A 17,301-nucleotide genomic window follows, 5' to 3' on the forward strand; every position below is an offset into this window, starting at 1 on the left:
TACAACCCTCCCTACCGTCAAGGAATATTTCGAGAGATGGAGCCTCAGGAAGGCAGCATCCATCACTAAAGACCCTCACTATCCAGGATATGCCCTCTTCTCATTATTACCAGCTAGGAGGAAGTCAAGAGCCTGAGGACCCTCACACAATGATTTAGAAACATTATTCTCCTCCACCATCAGATTTCTGAACATAATTATTCCTCTTCACATTTTATCTATTTTGTAACCTACAATGATCCTTCTGTCGTGCGCGGTACAGCTGCCACAAAACAACAAATTTTGTGGTATATGTCAGTGATAATAAACCTGATTCTGATTCTCATTTCATGACAGAGCACCTGTTGCTCAGAAAGAGGAGTCAGAAGGCCAGTATTAATTAATCCCCAAATGGTGATTCCAGGATGGTCTAGTGGTCAGCACCCCTCAAGACAATGCAACCTCAGTTACCATGCAAAAGCTCTAAAAGAGTTATAGTCTGGGGAATGATTTCCATCTGATGTGGTAGGAGGGAGGGCCTCACGAGGGAGTGACAAGGTTGACTTGTGACAAGGTTGACTTGTGCCCAGTCAATTTCCTCTTTTAGAAGGACTGACGCTGAAATGGTCACTAATGTTCTCTCTGCTCCATGTTGGAAAAACCTACACAGTGAGATCTAATTTAAGTAATCCCAACTCTTGGAGAGAGCAATTGAATCCCACTCCTTCACTTCCTCCCAGCTGCAAATTCTGCCTTTTGGTAGATTTCACCAGTTTTCTTTGCAATATTGTTTTACCATTGTGTGAATAATAACCAGCTTTCTCTCAAGTGAACTTCAAAGTGGAGACAAGAATAGAGTCATTTTAACGGGGAGAATGGTGAGAGATGTTATGAATTAAATGAATTTTAAGAGAATGCAGTGTGAGAGCTAGGAGGGTCTGTGCATAAATCTTTAAATTTATTTATTTAGAGATACAGTGTGGAACAGCCCCTTCCGGTCCAACAAGCCACCGATTTAACCCCAGCCTAATCACAGGACAATTACAGTGGCATATTAACCTACAAACCAATATGTCTTTGGGAAGTGGGGGGAAACTGGAGCACCTGCAGGAAACCCACGATGTACAAACTCCTTACGTGCGACATCGGGATTAAACTCAGAACTCAGCACTCCGATGCCCTGAACAGTAATAGTGTCACACTAACCGTTACACTACCGTGGCGTGCCAAATTCAATGATTCAAGTATTTTTATACATGATCAAGGATGGGGGGAGGGGTGCTGCATATCATATCAAATCTACACTAGTTTACTGAGCAATTCCATTCCCCTCCCAAGTAACTTACCTGTAGCCGAGTGTCCCCACATCCACAACATCTACTCCCAGATTCCATCTCACCTGCTCACAGGGAGCAATCTACAATGGCCAATTAACCTACCAACTTGCACGTCTTTGGAGCATCACGTGAGAGTGTGAGAAGTGCACACGGACAGTACCCAAGATCAGGATTGAACTGGCATCACTGGCATTGTGAAGCAACGCTCCTACTACCTGTGCTGCAGTGCTGCAATTAATAAACCTGTCTAAAAGTCCTGAGGTGTCTTTGGTTTTATAAAAAGCGACAGAGGATGTAAAAACATGGAGGACTTGCTAGACCTTGAAAAATATGAATGGTTGGCTGCCGGCTTAAGTATTGTGTCTAATTTTGGCTCTGCTTGTGGAAAGGAGGTCAATGTCTGTAAGAGGATGCTGAGGAAATTCAATAGGATTTGACCAGGAACTTTACTTCTGTGGAAGCAGCAGAGGCATGTTTAAGCAACACACATCAAAGTTGCTGATGAACGCAGCAGGCCAGGCAGCATCTCTAGGAAGAGGTACAGTCGACGTTTCAGGCCGAGACCCTTCGTCAGGACTCATGTTTACTCTGGGAATCTGAAATGACAGCAAATACCTAGTAAGGAAGGGAAACAGAGCTGACGTTTCTGCTTAATAGGACAAATTAGAACTCATAAAAAAGCAAAGAGACAAAAGGTAGGGAGGGGAAAGGGGCAAGGGAGACGATGAAAAGGAAAGGATGCTTGCCTGTAAGAAAAGAGAACTTGTAACACAGTGGAACAAGAATAGACCAGGTGTCCTCATGAGACCATTCACATTCAATTACATTTTAGCTTCCGATGTACAATTTTAGAAATGCGGAAAAATCCAATGAAACAATGAACTATTGGACCAGGTCGCCAGGTTAATTGGCCAGTATAAATTGCCCCGAGTGAGAGGCAAAACCTGAGGGATGTCGATAAGAATGCACAGGGAATATGTTACAGGGAAAGTTATTCAGGAATGGGACTGTTCTGAAAGCCAGCGTAAACACTATGGGACAAAATTGCCTCCTTCTATGTGGTACGTAAAAACACTAATGTTTGGAGAATTAATCGGAGTTCATGCAGAATTTGGGTAAATCTGCAGTTGATTGTTAGTGATGACCCATTGGCCCAAAGGGCCTGTTTCTATGTTCTATTACTCTGCTTCTCTAGTGAAACGTAGCTAATTGTGGAAAGAATGCCTCCTGCTGTTTTGTCAGAAGCTGCTGGCCAGAGCGCTGGCATCACTACAGCAGGTGAAAGTACCTGAGGCTGCTGAACTTGGGGGATATGGACTACAAACCATTGGCTCAGGATAGCACAGGGGTTCCTCACAGACTAATTGTACTGAGGTAGAGGGAAAAATTTTGTTTTGCATTTTGTCCATGTCTTTCATTTCATTGAGGTGGTACAAGGGAAAAAACAACAGAACGCAGAATAAAGTGTTACAAGGAAAGTGCAGTGCAGGCATGCAGTAAGGTGCAAGGCTGTAACAAGGTAGGTTTTAAGTTCAAGAGTGCATTTTATTGCAGGAGGAGCAGTTCATTAGTCTTACAACAGCAGGTTAGAAGCTACAATTGAACATGATGATGCATTATTCCTGACATTTCCATCTTCTGCCCGCTGTTGGGAGGAGAGAGAAGAGAGAATGTCCAGGATGGAAAGGGTCTTTGGTTATGTTGACAGTGTTTACTGGGGCAGCAGAAAATGTCAACAGAGAGCATGGAGGGGAAGCTGGTTTCCATGATGTGCTCAGCTAAGTTCACAACTCTCTTGGTGATGACCACTTTTCTTGCCTTCATGGGCAGAGCATTGCCATATCAAGTTGCGATGTGTCCGTATAGGATGCTTTAGAGTCAGAGAAAAGTACAGCACAGAAATGGGCCCTTTGGCCCATCATTTAAATGCCAACCATTTAAACTGCCTGCTCCCACCAACCTGCACTGGGATCATCACCCTCCTTATCCCTACCATCCATGTGCCTATCCAAACTATGCTTAAACATTGAAATTGAGCTTGCATGCACCACTTGCTCTGGCAGCTCATTCTACACTCTCACAATCCTCTGAGTGAAGAAGTTTCCCCTCATGTTCCCCTTAAACTTCTTACCTTTCACTCTTAACCCATGACCTCTGATTGTAGTCCCACCCAACCTCAATGGAAAAAGCCTGCTTGCATTTATCCTAGCTATACCCCACATAATTTTGTCTACCTCCATCGAATCTCCTCTCGATCTTCTATGTTCCAAGGAATAACATCCTAACCTATTCAATCGTTGCTTATAACTCAAGTCTTCCAGACCCGGCAACATCCTTGTAAAATTTCTGTGTACTCTTTCAACCTTAGTTACATTTTCTTGTAGGTAGGTGACCAAAACTTCACACAATACTCCAAATTACACCTCACCAATGTCTTATCCGGTCCACCAGAATACCTTCCAATAACTTTCCCACTACTGATGTCAGGCTCACCGGCCTATTAACTCCCTGGTTTACTTTTAGAGCCTTTCTTGAACAGTGGAACAGCATTGGCTGTGGTGCACAAATAAAAATTATTGAAGGCCAGTTTTCTTTGCTATGTCATCTACGTGGTTGTACCTACTCTCTACCCATCTCCAGTCTTGGAGCTCCAACATCAGGTTTCAACTGTAGCTTGTGGCTCTGTAGAGCCAGTTGGCCCCAGTCGAGGGTACATTCCCAAAAGTGAATGAGGAGGGGTAGCAGAAGACACCCAGCCCAATGCAAGCTGCGGGGATGTGCGGTGTGCTGGTGGGCAGCACTAAGTGCCTGTGCTGAACGCATTCATGACTTGCCACCACCTTTGCATGCCTTGGGCATCAGTTTAGAACAAAAGCACCTCTCAAAACCTCTGCTACACAAATGACTTCTACATTAATTAAGTTAAAATTTTTTGAATGTATTTTGTTTTTATGTTTCAGTGGTATTTTCTTATCCTGTAAGTGGTTTACTTTTTGATGTTTATCTTTCATTGTCATTCTTGCCGCGCAACTTCCATTAATAGCGCTTTCATTTGTATGAAGTGTTTTCACGGTGAAACAGCTAATATACTTCACACAATAAATTATGTTTGAAATGCAAAGCTTGTTCTTTTGAAAGAGGACAAAAATGGATTCAGCTTTAAAGTACGATTTTATGACTTCCACTGTGCCAGAGGTAATTACAGCACTAACACTTTCTTCCTTCATGTAATTCAGGCCTTACTTCCAATCAGTACAGCATCAGATAAGATAACAAAAAATGGGCCTCAATCATAGATCCTCTCGCTGAAGATTTTTGCTTAAGGTAGAATTATATCAAGGAAACTTGGATTTTTTGAATGCCTTGAGGTTTCCAATTAATTTCAGTGGGTGTCCTGCCTTAGGTAACCTTAAATACATGCTGCCTCGATATTGATCAGCGAAGACGCTGGCACTAGATGTGTTGGGTGGGAGAAGCTGTGGTGGATGTGGGAGGTTAATCATGAGTCCGAGCCTGGAAATATCGTGGGTTTGCAAGCAGAAGATGAGACCTGAGGAAGAAGCTAGATTGGGGGTTGTGCTGAGTGCTAGGCGGAGGGTTTATGAGGTGGATGAACCCTTCCTACTGTCCATGAACCACAGTCACTGCTGTAAAGACCATTCTTCCTGGGCTTGGCACCTTTGACTGCTTTCATCTGTTGGATTTGATGCTAGCACTCCTATCTCTCTGGATTAGCATTGCCAACACTGACTTCATAACCAGTTCCTAAGGTCTGGGAATCCAAATAGAATCTGTACTGAGCAAACTCAACACCCAAAACAAACCACATGATTACGGGAAGAACATGCAAACTCCACCACTGACAGCATCAGATTTCAGAGCTGAAAGTTGAAAGTTGAGTTCATAGTCATATACACAAATGCATGTATGCACAGGTGCAACAAAAAAAATCTTGCAGCTGCATCAAAGGCACATAGAATCAGATAAACAGCATTCAGAAAAAAAATCAAATTAAACATAAATTACACAAAATTATTACAAGAAAGAATACAATTACAACAAAAGAAACTAGTTTTATTGTAGTACAAAGCCGTCACACTGTTGCTGTACTGAGCAAGGTGGTTCAAGAACTGAATGAGCCGAAGTAGCTCTTCTTAAACCCGATACTTGGGACTTTAGAATTTGGTACCTCTTTTAGGGAATGAGCATCTTGTTGTGAAGTAACAGCTCTGTTATCTGTGGCATTATCCATTGTGGAGGTGGGCAAGATTGTTGATTAGGGCTGCTCCTGTTGGTCCCAGTCACTGGAGAAGTATAGTTTGTGGCGAACAGTTTCCTCTCAGGAGAGTTGGTTCTAAATGGTGTGTGGCACTAGTATAGTTGTGAGATCACAAACAACAGGAATTCTGCAGATGCTGGAAATTCAAGCAACACACATCAAAGTTGCTGGTGAACGCAGCAGGCCAGGCAGCATCTCTAGGAAGAGGTGCAGTCGACGTTTCAGGCCGAGACCCTTCGTCAGGACTAACTGAAGGAAGAGTGAGTAAGAGATTTGAAAGTAGTTAGTCCTGACGAAGGGTCTCGGCCTGAACCGTCGACTGCACCTCTTCCTAGAGATGCTGCCTGGCCTGCTGCGTTCACCAGCAACTTTGATGTGGTTAGTTGTGAGATCAGGTTGGATGGGACAATATTCACAAAGTTAGGAAATCGGGTGATGGTCATGAGAGAAAGAACAGTCAGCGCTGTTAAGGATGGGCACTAAATGTTGCCTTTGCCATGCCCTCCACATTATCTGAACTAATTTTAAAAAGTAGTTCATTATTTCTTATTATTTTTCTAATCTCAAAACTGCAAAATATGCTGCATCAAAACCAGTGCCGACTTTGATCCTTCTCACACAGTTAAACTAGTTCTGGATAGCTGACTGTACAAGGACGTTTCACTTAAAATAAGGCTATAAACCTCATGCTGTTACCCTGTCATGTGGATTTGGTACAGAGAGTGTGTGTGGGGGGTGCAGGGGGTGGTGGGGGTGGTGGAGTTGGTGGTGTTGGCAAGATGATCAGCCTTGTATCTGTTCCTATGACTCAATGTGTAATTGCTTAGGGAGGCAAGGAGTTGGGGGTGATTAGTGTTCTGAGTGAAAACAGTTGATGGGACATGACTAACAGACAATGTTTAAAAGTTTAATATAACCAGTCTGGGAAAGCATTTGCAGAATTGTGTGAAGCTGAGGAGCCGAGTTTAGGAATTTGCGCAATGAAATATAGAACACTTGATCTTAAACTACTTGACAAATCCAGTTTCACTGCCACTTTGTGATGCCTTCTCGAGTTATACATCACAAACCTGAGCAGTTTGTAGGACAAGTGATTCCCTCCTGGAACTGCAGAGATTAGTGAGGTTATCCAGTTGCTTTCCTTTGTGAGGTGCCCAGGTCTTCATTGTGTTGCTCTGTTTGTGTCCCCGCCACAGTCTTCCCTTCTTAGCTTGAGGCTGCTGGACCCACACTTCCCCTAGCTGCCTGTAGGCAAGAAGATAAACAATTGACAACAAACTTGACTTTGCCTTTCACTTTACTCCTGGTGCCCCTATTGGTAAATGTCAGAGTCACTGCATGTGCGTAGGAAATGAGAGAACAGTGCTCCAGGAAGGATCAGTTACGTAGGTAGATTACAGTGGAGATGAAGAAGAGAAACTGACCTTTGGTTCAACTGCTTGGTGTTGGCGTTTGTGCCTCACACAAGCCTCTTCGCAATCCTTCACAGAAAACTCATTTAACATAGACTTCCAGATCTTTCTTCCTCAATAGCTTCCCCAAAAATGTCACTCACATCATCAGAGACTTACAGCGCTGCATTCCGACCACTAGCATGGTAAGCACATGTCTCTCCAATCCTCCACACCTACTTCCCTTCGACCTCTTAGTTCTTGAACCAAATGGCAAAATCTGAATCGTTTCAGTTTAGCATCGCCTGTACTTGTGAATGAGGTAGTAACCTTGACATTGACTTGCCACTGCCTCCTGCAGTCCCTGACCACTGGAGTTACTAGCCCATGGGGACTTCAGAAGGCAGTGGTAGGTTCAAGTCTAGTTTATCATCATCGTCACAAGTACTTCGATACCCAGATGCAATGAAAAGCTGACTTGCAGCTACATCATAGGCACTCTGCCACAGGAAAACAGCATTCACAAGAAAAATTTTGTTCTCCTTTACATTTGCTTACTAGAAATGACATAAAACAATCTAGAATTTTGTAAATAAAGTTCGTTCATTTTAGTGCAAAGTGCCAAAGTGTTGCAAAGTTGTAGAAATCAGTTTGTACTGGTTGGTTCAAGAACTAAATGGTTGAAGGGAAATAGTTGTTTTTGACCTGGTGGTATGGGACTTCTGGCTTCTGTACCTTCTGTCTGATTGGAGCTGCAAGAAAATGGGACGGCCCAGATGGTGGAGACTTTTGATGAAGTGTGGTGAAATCTCCTCCATTTGCACTCCTGATGAGCAGCATAAAAATAATTTAATTGGAGGAAATTAAAGGGACCAAGGCCATTATCACAAAATACCTATCTTGTCAGTGCCAAGGATAAGATTTAGATGTTTAGGATTTACACAGGATGACTCCTGTGACTCCTTGATTTTCAAACTGAGAGGGGTGTGGTGATGGTAGGGTCCCAGCGAGGATTAAAGTGGGGGGGGGCAGAGTAGGGTGTATTACCATCAGGCAGGAGGTACAACAACTGTTAGGATGGGAAACAGCTTCTTCCCACAGAACATAAGATTGCTGAACTCTCTGCCACCGCATATGAATCTCATTTCACAGTCTCATCACATACAAAGCTCCAGTAGCATTAGACTGTTCACTTTTTAGCTTGTATCGTGTATGCACCTTATTATTGGAAATGACTTGGAAAATGTGTAGCTTGGGTGGTTGATGGTTAGGCTGATTTGTTCTCCAATCTTGGCAATCCACTTGCAAACATTTTGTTACCATACATGGAAACATCATCAGTGCACTGTTCATTAGAGGTGTGTCCTCTGAGTGTGTGCCCTCTGAATGACGACATACCACAAGTGAACAGTGCACTGATGATGTCTCCTCACATGTTGACAAAACGTTTGCAAATGGATTGCCAAGATCAGAGATGAACTCAACTCAACCTTACTATTTGTTAATTTATTTGTGGTAATATTACTTTATGTGTGCGTTATGTGCACAGTTGTGCACCCTGGTCTGGAGGAATGTTGTTTCCTTTGGCAGTTTGCATGAGTACAGTTGAATGTCAATAAACTGAACTTGAACTTGTTGGAAGGAACACAAGTAATTTTCATTCAAGTATTTGTCTTTGATCAGTCATCTAGTGAATGGAAGAGCAGGTTTGAAACTGAAACGGTAAGAAGGCCTCCAGTCAACCTTGGGTTTAATCTATGGGCAGTGTTCTGGGCTTTGCACACAACATCCAAGCAAAATCATTTTGCATTTTAATGAATCTTAAAATATTAGAAGCAACATTCTTATCTTAACTTTAACCATCAGATAATGAAAAAGGTGCTTGTTGCCATGGTAATTTGGAATGTTAATTGGTATCCACAGAGGCATTCATTGTGTATAATATTAAACATGACACACACTGTGTGAAAGCAAAATGTCTGTGGGCTCAAAGTACTAGCAGGCTTTTATCTGAACAGGGATTTGGGAGAATTAGAGCAGAGTGCTAGCGTTGATCAAACAAGCCTCCTCCATGCCCCTAACCCTTCCATAGAGTGGTTCAGTTTGTTTCCCTCAGGAAGAATACAGTAGTCAGGGGACATTGAATGTGTTGGCGTAATTTAAGATTGCTTGGCTTGAAACTTTCAAATGACGTCTTAGGCTCTGTGTCAGGAGGAGGGCAAAAGATCCAAAGACATCACTTCAAACAAGTTCGGCAGAGATTCTTCCAACATCATTAACTGATGGTTATCACTAAGTGAGGATTCTCAAACAGGTCACAAGGCCGTGTCTGGAAGAGCTGAGCACACTTTGGTTACCGTATGATTCAACTATGCTTACATCTCAAAATTACTTTATTGGCTGCAGAGTACTTTGCTATATTCTCTTGTGTATAATGCTTACATGTTATATTACAGAAGCTGGTGTAAGTAGCAAGATTTGATGTTAGTTGATCTGAAAAGGAGTCGTTCCATATATTGGGGATATTAAATATAGTCAGTGTTCAAAGTACATTTATTATCAAAGTAAGTGTAAATTATACAACCTTGAGATTCCTCCACTAAACAGGCAGCCACAAAACAAGAAACCTGAAAGAACCCAGGAATAGAGTGAGGTGGAGAATAAATACGTGGCTGAGGGATAGGAGCAGGGGGCAGGGATTCAGATTTCTGGATCACTGGGACCTCTTTTGGGGCAGGGGCGACCTGTACAAAAAGGACGGGTTACACTTGAATCCCAGGGGGACCAATATCCTGGTGGGGAGGTTTGCTAAGGCTACTGGGGAGAGTTCAAACTAAGATTGCTGGGGGGTGGGAACCAAACTGAAGAGACAGAGGAAGAGGCAGTTAGCTCACAAATAGAGAAAGCTTGGAGACAGTGCAAGAGGGAGGATAAGCAGGTTATAGAGAAGGGACGCACTCAGACTGATGATTTGAGATGTGTCTATGTTAATGCAAGGAGTATTATGAAAAAAGCAGATGAGCTTAAAGCATGGATCAGTACTTGGAGCTATGATGTTGTGGCCATTACAGAGACTTAGATGGCTCAGGGACAGGAATGGTTACTTCGAGTGTCAGGCTTTAGATGTTTCAGAAAGGACAGGGAGGGAAGCAAAAGAGGTGGGGGCGTAGAACTGTTGATCAGAGATAGTGTCAAGGCTGCAGAGAAGGAGGAAGACATGGAGGGATTGTCTACGGAGTCTCTGTGGGTGGAAGTTCGGAACAAGAAAGGGTCAATAACTCTACTGGGTGTTTTTTTATAGACAACAGGGACATCGAGGAGCAGATAGGGAGACAGATTCTGGAAAGGAGTAATAATAGCAGGGTTGTCATGGTGGGAGATTTAAATTTCCCAAATATCAATTGGCATGTCCCTAGAGCAAGGGGTTTAGATGTGGTGGAGTTTGTTAAGTGTGTTCAGGAAGGTTTCTTGACACAATGTGTACTTAAGCTTACAAGAGGAGAGGCTGTACTTGATCTGGTATTGGGAAATGAACCTAATCAGGTGTCAGATCTCTCAGTGGAGAAGCATTTTGGAGATAGTGATCACAATTCTTTCTCCTTTACAATAGCATTGGAGATGGATAGGAACAGACAAGTTAGGAAAGCATTTAATTGGAGTAAGGGGAAATATGAGGTTATCAGGCAAGAACTTGGAAGCATAAATTGGGAACAGATGTTCTCAGGGAAATGTACGGAAGAAATGTGGCAAATGTTCAAGGGATATTTGCATGTGGAGGAATGGGTTAGTAAATTTGCTGATGACACAAAGGATGGGGGTGTTGTGATAGTGTGGAGGGATGTCAGAGGTTACAGTAAGACATCAATAGGATGCAAAACTGAGCTCAGAAGAAGCAGATGGAGTTCAACCCAGATATGTGTGAGGTAGTTCATTTTGGTAGGTCAAATATGATCACAGAATATAGTATTAATGGTAAGATTCTTGGCAGTGTGGAGGATCAGAGGGATCTTGGGGTCCAAGTCCAGAGGACACTCAAAGCTGCTGTGCAGGTTGACTCTGTGGATAAGAAGGCATACGGTGCATTAGCCTTCATCAATCGTGGGATTGAGTTTCGGAGCTGAGAGGTAATGTTGCAGCTATACAGGACCCTGGTCAGACCCCACTTGGAGTACTCCGCTCAGTTCTGGTCGCCTCACTATAGAAAGGATGTGGAAACTATAGAAATGGTGCAGAGGAGATTTACAAGGATGTTGCCTGGATTGGGGAGCATGCCTTATGAGAATGGGTTGAGTGAACTTGGCCTTTTTTCCTTGGAGTAATGGAGGATGAGAGGTGACCTGATAGAGGTGTATAAAATAATGAGAGGCATTGATTGTATGGATAGTCAGAGTCTTTTCTCTAGGGCTGAAATGGCTAACATGAGAGGGCACAGTTTTAAGGTGCTTGGAAGTAGGTACAGAGGAGATGTCAGGGGTAAGCTTTTTATGCAGAGAGTAGTGAGTGCGTGGAATGGGCTGCCGGCGATGGTGGTGGAGGCGGATACGATAGGATCTTTTAAGAGACTCCTGGACAGGTACATGGAGCTTAGAAAAATAGAGGGCTATGGGTAACCCTAGATAATTTCTAAGGTAGGAACATGTTCGGCACAGCTTTGTGGGCCAAAGGGCCTGTGTTGTGCTGTAGGTTTTCTATGTTTCTATGTTTCTAATGGTCAAAAGAGAGAATAAAAACAAATCAAATCAGATCGTGCAAACAATAAAGCAAACATCAGCATTCAGAATGAAATTGAGTCCATAAATCCGAAGCCGGTCTGACTCTCGTCTCCAGGCATGACAGCTTGCCTCATCAGTCTATCTGGCCCAGTGTTTAAATTGTCCAAGCAGCAGGTTGTCCCCCGACCTTGTGCCCGAGCCCCAGCCCTGCCGCGCCAATACAGTCTGGGTCATTTCGGGCTCTTACTTGACCTTTCAATCCGTGACCAATGTCATCACCATACCAGTTTTGCATTCAAAGGATGTCGGCTTTGCAGGCAAAACTGTTTAATTGCCCTTCCTTAAGGGCCTTGGGAAGGTGGTGGTGAACTGCCTTCTCAAACCACTGCAGTCCTTGGGATGTGGGTATATCTACATCGTTGTTAGGGAGGAATTCCCAGGACTAAGAGCCAGCAAAAGGTGAAAAAATGCTGATGACATATTTCCAAGTCAGCATGGTGTGTGGCTTGGAGGGCAATTTCCAGGTTCTTCTGTTGCTCCTGTCCTTCTAAGTGGTCGGTGGTGGGCTTGGAAGGTGCTGCAGTGCAAAGTGCTGCTACTGTGTGTCGGCAGTTGTGGCGGGGGTGCCCATCGAGTGGGCCGCTCTGGCCTGTATGATGAAATCGATCTCTCATTCCCTCTGTTAGACAATGACACCTTCGGAGTGCAAAAAAATCCAGCATCCAATTGTTCAGAAATCAGTAGTCTAGAATGTGAGCCGGGGGTCCAAAGTCAACTGGGGTGTGTGGGCAGAACTAAAGTTCAAGGTCAGAGTCAGAGCTGCGAATGCTGGGGTCAGGAACTGGAATTGGTTTATTATTGTCACATATATCGAGGTAGAATGAAAAGCTTACCTTGCACACTGTACACACATCATTACACGGTGCATTGAAGTAGAACAAGGCTGAACAATAATATTGCAGAATAAAGTGTAGCTGTCATAGAGAAAATGCAGTGTAGGCAAGCAGTAAGGTGCAAGATCAAAACACGGTAGATTGTGAGGTCAAGAGTCCATCTTATTGTTGAGTGGGGGAGAAGCTGTCCTTGAGCCTAGAGATACATGATTCCCTGATGGGAGAGGGGAGAAGCAAGCGCTCCTGGGGCGGCTGTGGTCTTTCATTATGCTGGCTACTATACCGAGGCAGCAAGAAGTGTGGCTAGCTTTGTAGCTGTGATCAGGTCCTACTCTCTTTAAGCAGACTGCGTTTACAGGTAGGTCAGCTACACCGTTGTGCAATTTGCAAAAAGTGAAATAAAAGTGTGTTGGCATTAATAGGAGTAACATCCAATAATCTGAAAGACGTGCTTGTTGACTACTACCTTAAAAATGTTGAATTATCAGAGTTTACTTCACTGTGTAATTCAGCACAAATTATGAAGGATGTGTTGGCAGAACTGAGCTGCAGGCCAGGGTCAGAGCTGTGACTGGATTTGGGAATGCTGGGATCAGGAATTGGAACTGAAATCCATTCCTGTATTCATTTACGGGATGTGGGTGGGCTTCCTGTTTTAGATACAAAATATTGTGAATTTGTTTATAAGTAACAATGAGTAATTTTATATTTAAAATGGTCACTTCCTGGACTTTGTCCTGGGGTGGAAGTCCTGTTGAGGAAGAAGGTTCTATAATTCACGGGCAGGATGGCATGTGTTGGCTGTCACAGGAGCCCGGTGCTTCCAAAGTTGCTCAGCTTTGCTGCCGGGCTTGTGCTGTTTACATGTAATCTGTCTGAACAGATGGCTCAGTCCAAGCACGGATGGACTTCCTGCCTGTGTCCCAGACAGTCAGGGTCAGACCCATTGATGGAATGTGTTCTGCCCTGAGCACTGCCTCCTGCTGGCTCTCTGTAACTTGCAAGAAGGCCAGGTGGCTGGCAGGGGCAATATGGAGCTTGAATGATGAACTGCCGACCCCAGAATACGTGGGAGAACTGACATTTGATTATGCAGATTGTGGAAATATGGAACCCCTGTTTGACCCCCTGATGCACTGGAAACAATTAAGAGGTTCTTCATCCTCAAAGATGCTCAGAAATGGAGGGAAATTACATCTATGATTCTTACCAATTGTGAGATTCCGATTCAGATTTATGTATCACATGAACATCAAAACAGAGCCAACACACCCAAGGATCTTCTGGGGGCAGCCTGCAAGTGTTGTCACGCATCCCGACTCCAACATTGCATGCCCGCAATGTTCAGCAGAACAACAAAACAAAACATGACAACTGGAAAACAAGCCCTTTCCCCACCCAGCCACCCATTCACACACACACACACACACACACACACACACACACACACACACACACACACACACACACACACACACACACACATATCTCCATCCCCAGGATAGGCTGCCACAGGCCCTGAACTGTTGACATCAGGCATCCAATCATCCAATCTCCAGTCCCTGGCCTGGACTCGGAGACACACAGACAGCAGCCTCTGATCTCCTCCCACAGACAGGCATTACCTGATGTACAACGGCCCATCTTGTTCAGAGGAGACAGTGCATCCAGCGGAATGGTTCCCAGAACAGACAGTCAAAGTGATTGGGCAGAGTGCCTCATTGCCAGAGCTCACAAACACAAAGACCTCGCTTGGCTGACAGTGTGAGGGGTTATCCTCACCAAATCTTCCCTGCACGGTTGAAATACAATTCCACCACACTGCCTTTGATCGATGACGATGAGAATGTTGTCCACTTCTTTGTGGATTGTGTGTTTGCCAGGAAATTCTGGGAAAGGATCAGAGATCTTTATCACTGTCCATCCCGAGCAGCTGTGTTACACAGTGCTCTGTGCTCCATGGGCTGTTTGCAGGCTCACTCATTGCTAACAGTTCCTACATTTGTGCAAGCACACTTCTTCTGAAGTGCATAGGATTTATGAGCGTTTAGGTCATCATGGTCTAATTAGGGAGAGAGAGCATGGCCTTGTACAAGACAAGTCATGTTTTACTAACTTCACTGAGTTTTTGACAGGGTGACAAAGGTGATTGGTGAAAGCAGAGCTGTGGATGTTGTGTACATGGAATTTAGATCAGCCGTTTGACAAGTACCTCATTGAAGGCTTATCTAGAAAATAAAGGTGCATTCAATCAATGGTGAATTGGCCATTTGGATTCCGAACTGGTTTGCCCAGAGAAGACAGAGGGTAGTAGTTGAAGGGACTTACTTTAGCTGGAGGTCAGTGATTAGTGGTGTTCCAGAGATTTGTGCTGGGACCTCTGCTGTTTGTAATGTATGTAAATAACCTGGATGAAAATGTAGATGGGTGGGCTAGGAAATTTGCAGACGATACAAACAGTGGTGGTGTTGTAGATGGCATAGAAAACTGGTAAAGAGATCAGTTACAGATATGGGCAGAGAAATGGCAGATGGAGTTTAACCCAGTCAAATATGAAGTGTTGCATCTTGGTATGCAAGACCCTCAACAGTGTTGATGAGCAGAGGGATCTTGGGGTTCAAGTTCAGAACTCCCAGAAAGGGGCTACACGGGATGATGGGCGGTTAAGAAGGCATAGGGCATGCTTGCCTTTATTAGTTGAGGAGTTGAGTTCAAAAGTCAGTAAGTTATGTTGCAGCTTCATAGAACTCCACAACTGGAGTACTGCATACTGTTCCGGTCGTCCCATTAAAGGAAGATGTTGAGCCCTTGGAGAGGGTGCAGAAGAGGTTTACTGGGATGCTGCTTGGATTAGAGGGCATGTGTTATAATGAGAGACTGGACAAACGAGCTGTTTTCTCTGGAACAGTGGAGGCTAAGGGAAGATCTGGTGGAGATTTATAAGACTGTAAGAGGCATAGATAGAGTAGACAGTATCTTTCTCCCAGGGTTGAAATTTGTAATACCAGAGAACATATATTTATGGTGAGAGGAGTTAAGTACATGGTAGATATCAGGGAAGTTTTTTACACAGCAATAGTGGGTGCTGGAATGTGCTGCCTAGGGTGGAATTAGAGGCAGATACATCAGGCACTTCTAAGAAACATTTAGACAGACGTGAAAGTGAGGGAAATGGAAGGATGTGGACAATGTGTAGCAGAAGGGATTAATTCAGTTGTCCATTTGATTACTAATTTATTTGGTTTGGCACAGCGTTGTTGATTGAAGAGCCTGTCCCTGCTATACTGTTCTGAATCCCTAGCTCTATGCAGACACGAACCATCAGACCGCAGACTGGTGGGTGAAACCTAGTGCAGGCGGAGACAGTCCCTTCTGTCAACTACTAAATGATGCGTCAGTTCCAAACAAGCCAAGTGCGTGGACTAGCAGGTAAGGTTCCCAGGGCCCACACCCACCGTGCACAGTGAGACCCAGAAATGTAACTGAATCTGAATTCTCTGTACATGAGAGAAACTCTGACTAAGTGAGAACAAAGTAAAGTTAAACTGGTTGTGATGTGAGCAAGCCCAGCCTGGTCTCTCTGGCTATGGCAAAGTAACACAGTTAGACAGCTCTCAGCCCTCTGCCTTGACATTTCAAATGAAGGCTTGGTCAGCTTTTGATCTCTGCAGACTGGGGTCACCCTGATTGTGTCCTGACCAGTACCTGGTCCACTTCAAGCTGAGACTGTCAACCGTTGCAGGATCCAGAGTGAAGCGCATCCTGCCTTAAAATTCACGCAGTAGCAGCATTTCCACCCATAGTGCCCAGTTTCCTCTCTGGGTGCGCACCGCTGGCCCCGTCAGCAGCCCAGGTGCCTGCTTCACAGGCACTTTTAAAATACTCTGTCAGACAGACGTCGGGAGGAGGGAGGAGAGAGGAGGGGAGGAAGGTTAGAGGGAAGGACGACAGGAGGGGAGGAAAGGAGAGGGAGGAGGAGAGGAGGAAAGGAGGGGTGTGGGGAGGAGGTGAGGAGATGATTAATGGAAGATGGAGAAGAGGGGTGGAGAGGATTGAGGGGTGGAAGAGAGGAGGGGAGCAGGGTTGAAGGGGAGGAGGGAGAAAGAAGGTGGGAAGGAGAGGAGGAGGGACATGGGGTGATAGGGTGGAGGGAGGAGGGGAGGAGTGGGGGAGGTGATTGAGGGGAAGAGGGGAGAGATGGAGCAGAGTACATGATTGAGGGAAGGGAAGAGGAGAGGAGGAGGTGATTGTGGGAAGGAGGAGAAGAGGGGAGGAGGAGATTGAAGGAAGGAGGGAATGATGTGAGGAGGGAAAGATGTGGGAGAGAGAGCAGAAAGGAGGAGGAGGGTTGGAGAGGAACAGCAAAGGGGGAGGAAGTTGGGAGAAAAAGGGGAGGAGGGGAGATCGCAGGAGGGGGGTTGGAGTGGAGGAGTGAGAAGGGGAAGAGGGTTGGAGGGTAGGAGTGAGGAGGGAGGTGGGGTGGAGAAGAGGTGGAGGGAGGAGAGGAGGTTTGGAGAGCAGGGTATAGATGGAATGAGGGGAGGAGGGGAGGAGGTGACTGAGGGAAAGAGGAGAAGAGGGGATTTAAGGAAGGAAGGGAGGAGGAGAGGAGAGGAGGGAGGAGGGGATTGAGGGTAAGAGGGTTGTAGAGGAGCCGAGGTGGGGGAGGGGAGGTGGAGGGAGTGGGGAGGAGGCTTGTAGAGGAGGTGA

The 17,301-nt window shown here is 44.8% G+C and overlaps 1 long non-coding RNA gene across 1 annotated transcript; it reads right to left on the minus strand.

The window, feature by feature from the left end:
- Nucleotides 1-1,720: 1,720 nt before the first annotated feature.
- Nucleotides 1,721-14,270, minus strand: LOC140205494 (uncharacterized). Its single transcript, XR_011887857.1, has 3 exons — nucleotides 14,217-14,270; nucleotides 6,666-6,840; nucleotides 1,721-1,912 (listed from the first exon to the last, which is right to left on the minus strand). It is a non-coding gene; the product is annotated as an uncharacterized lncRNA (long non-coding RNA).
- Nucleotides 14,271-17,301: the final 3,031 nt, after the last annotated feature.

Source organism: Mobula birostris, chromosome 11 (genome assembly GCF_030028105.1).
Source record: "Mobula birostris isolate sMobBir1 chromosome 11, sMobBir1.hap1, whole genome shotgun sequence".
In the NCBI taxonomy this organism is placed as follows: Eukaryota; Metazoa; Chordata; class Chondrichthyes; order Myliobatiformes; family Myliobatidae; genus Mobula; species Mobula birostris.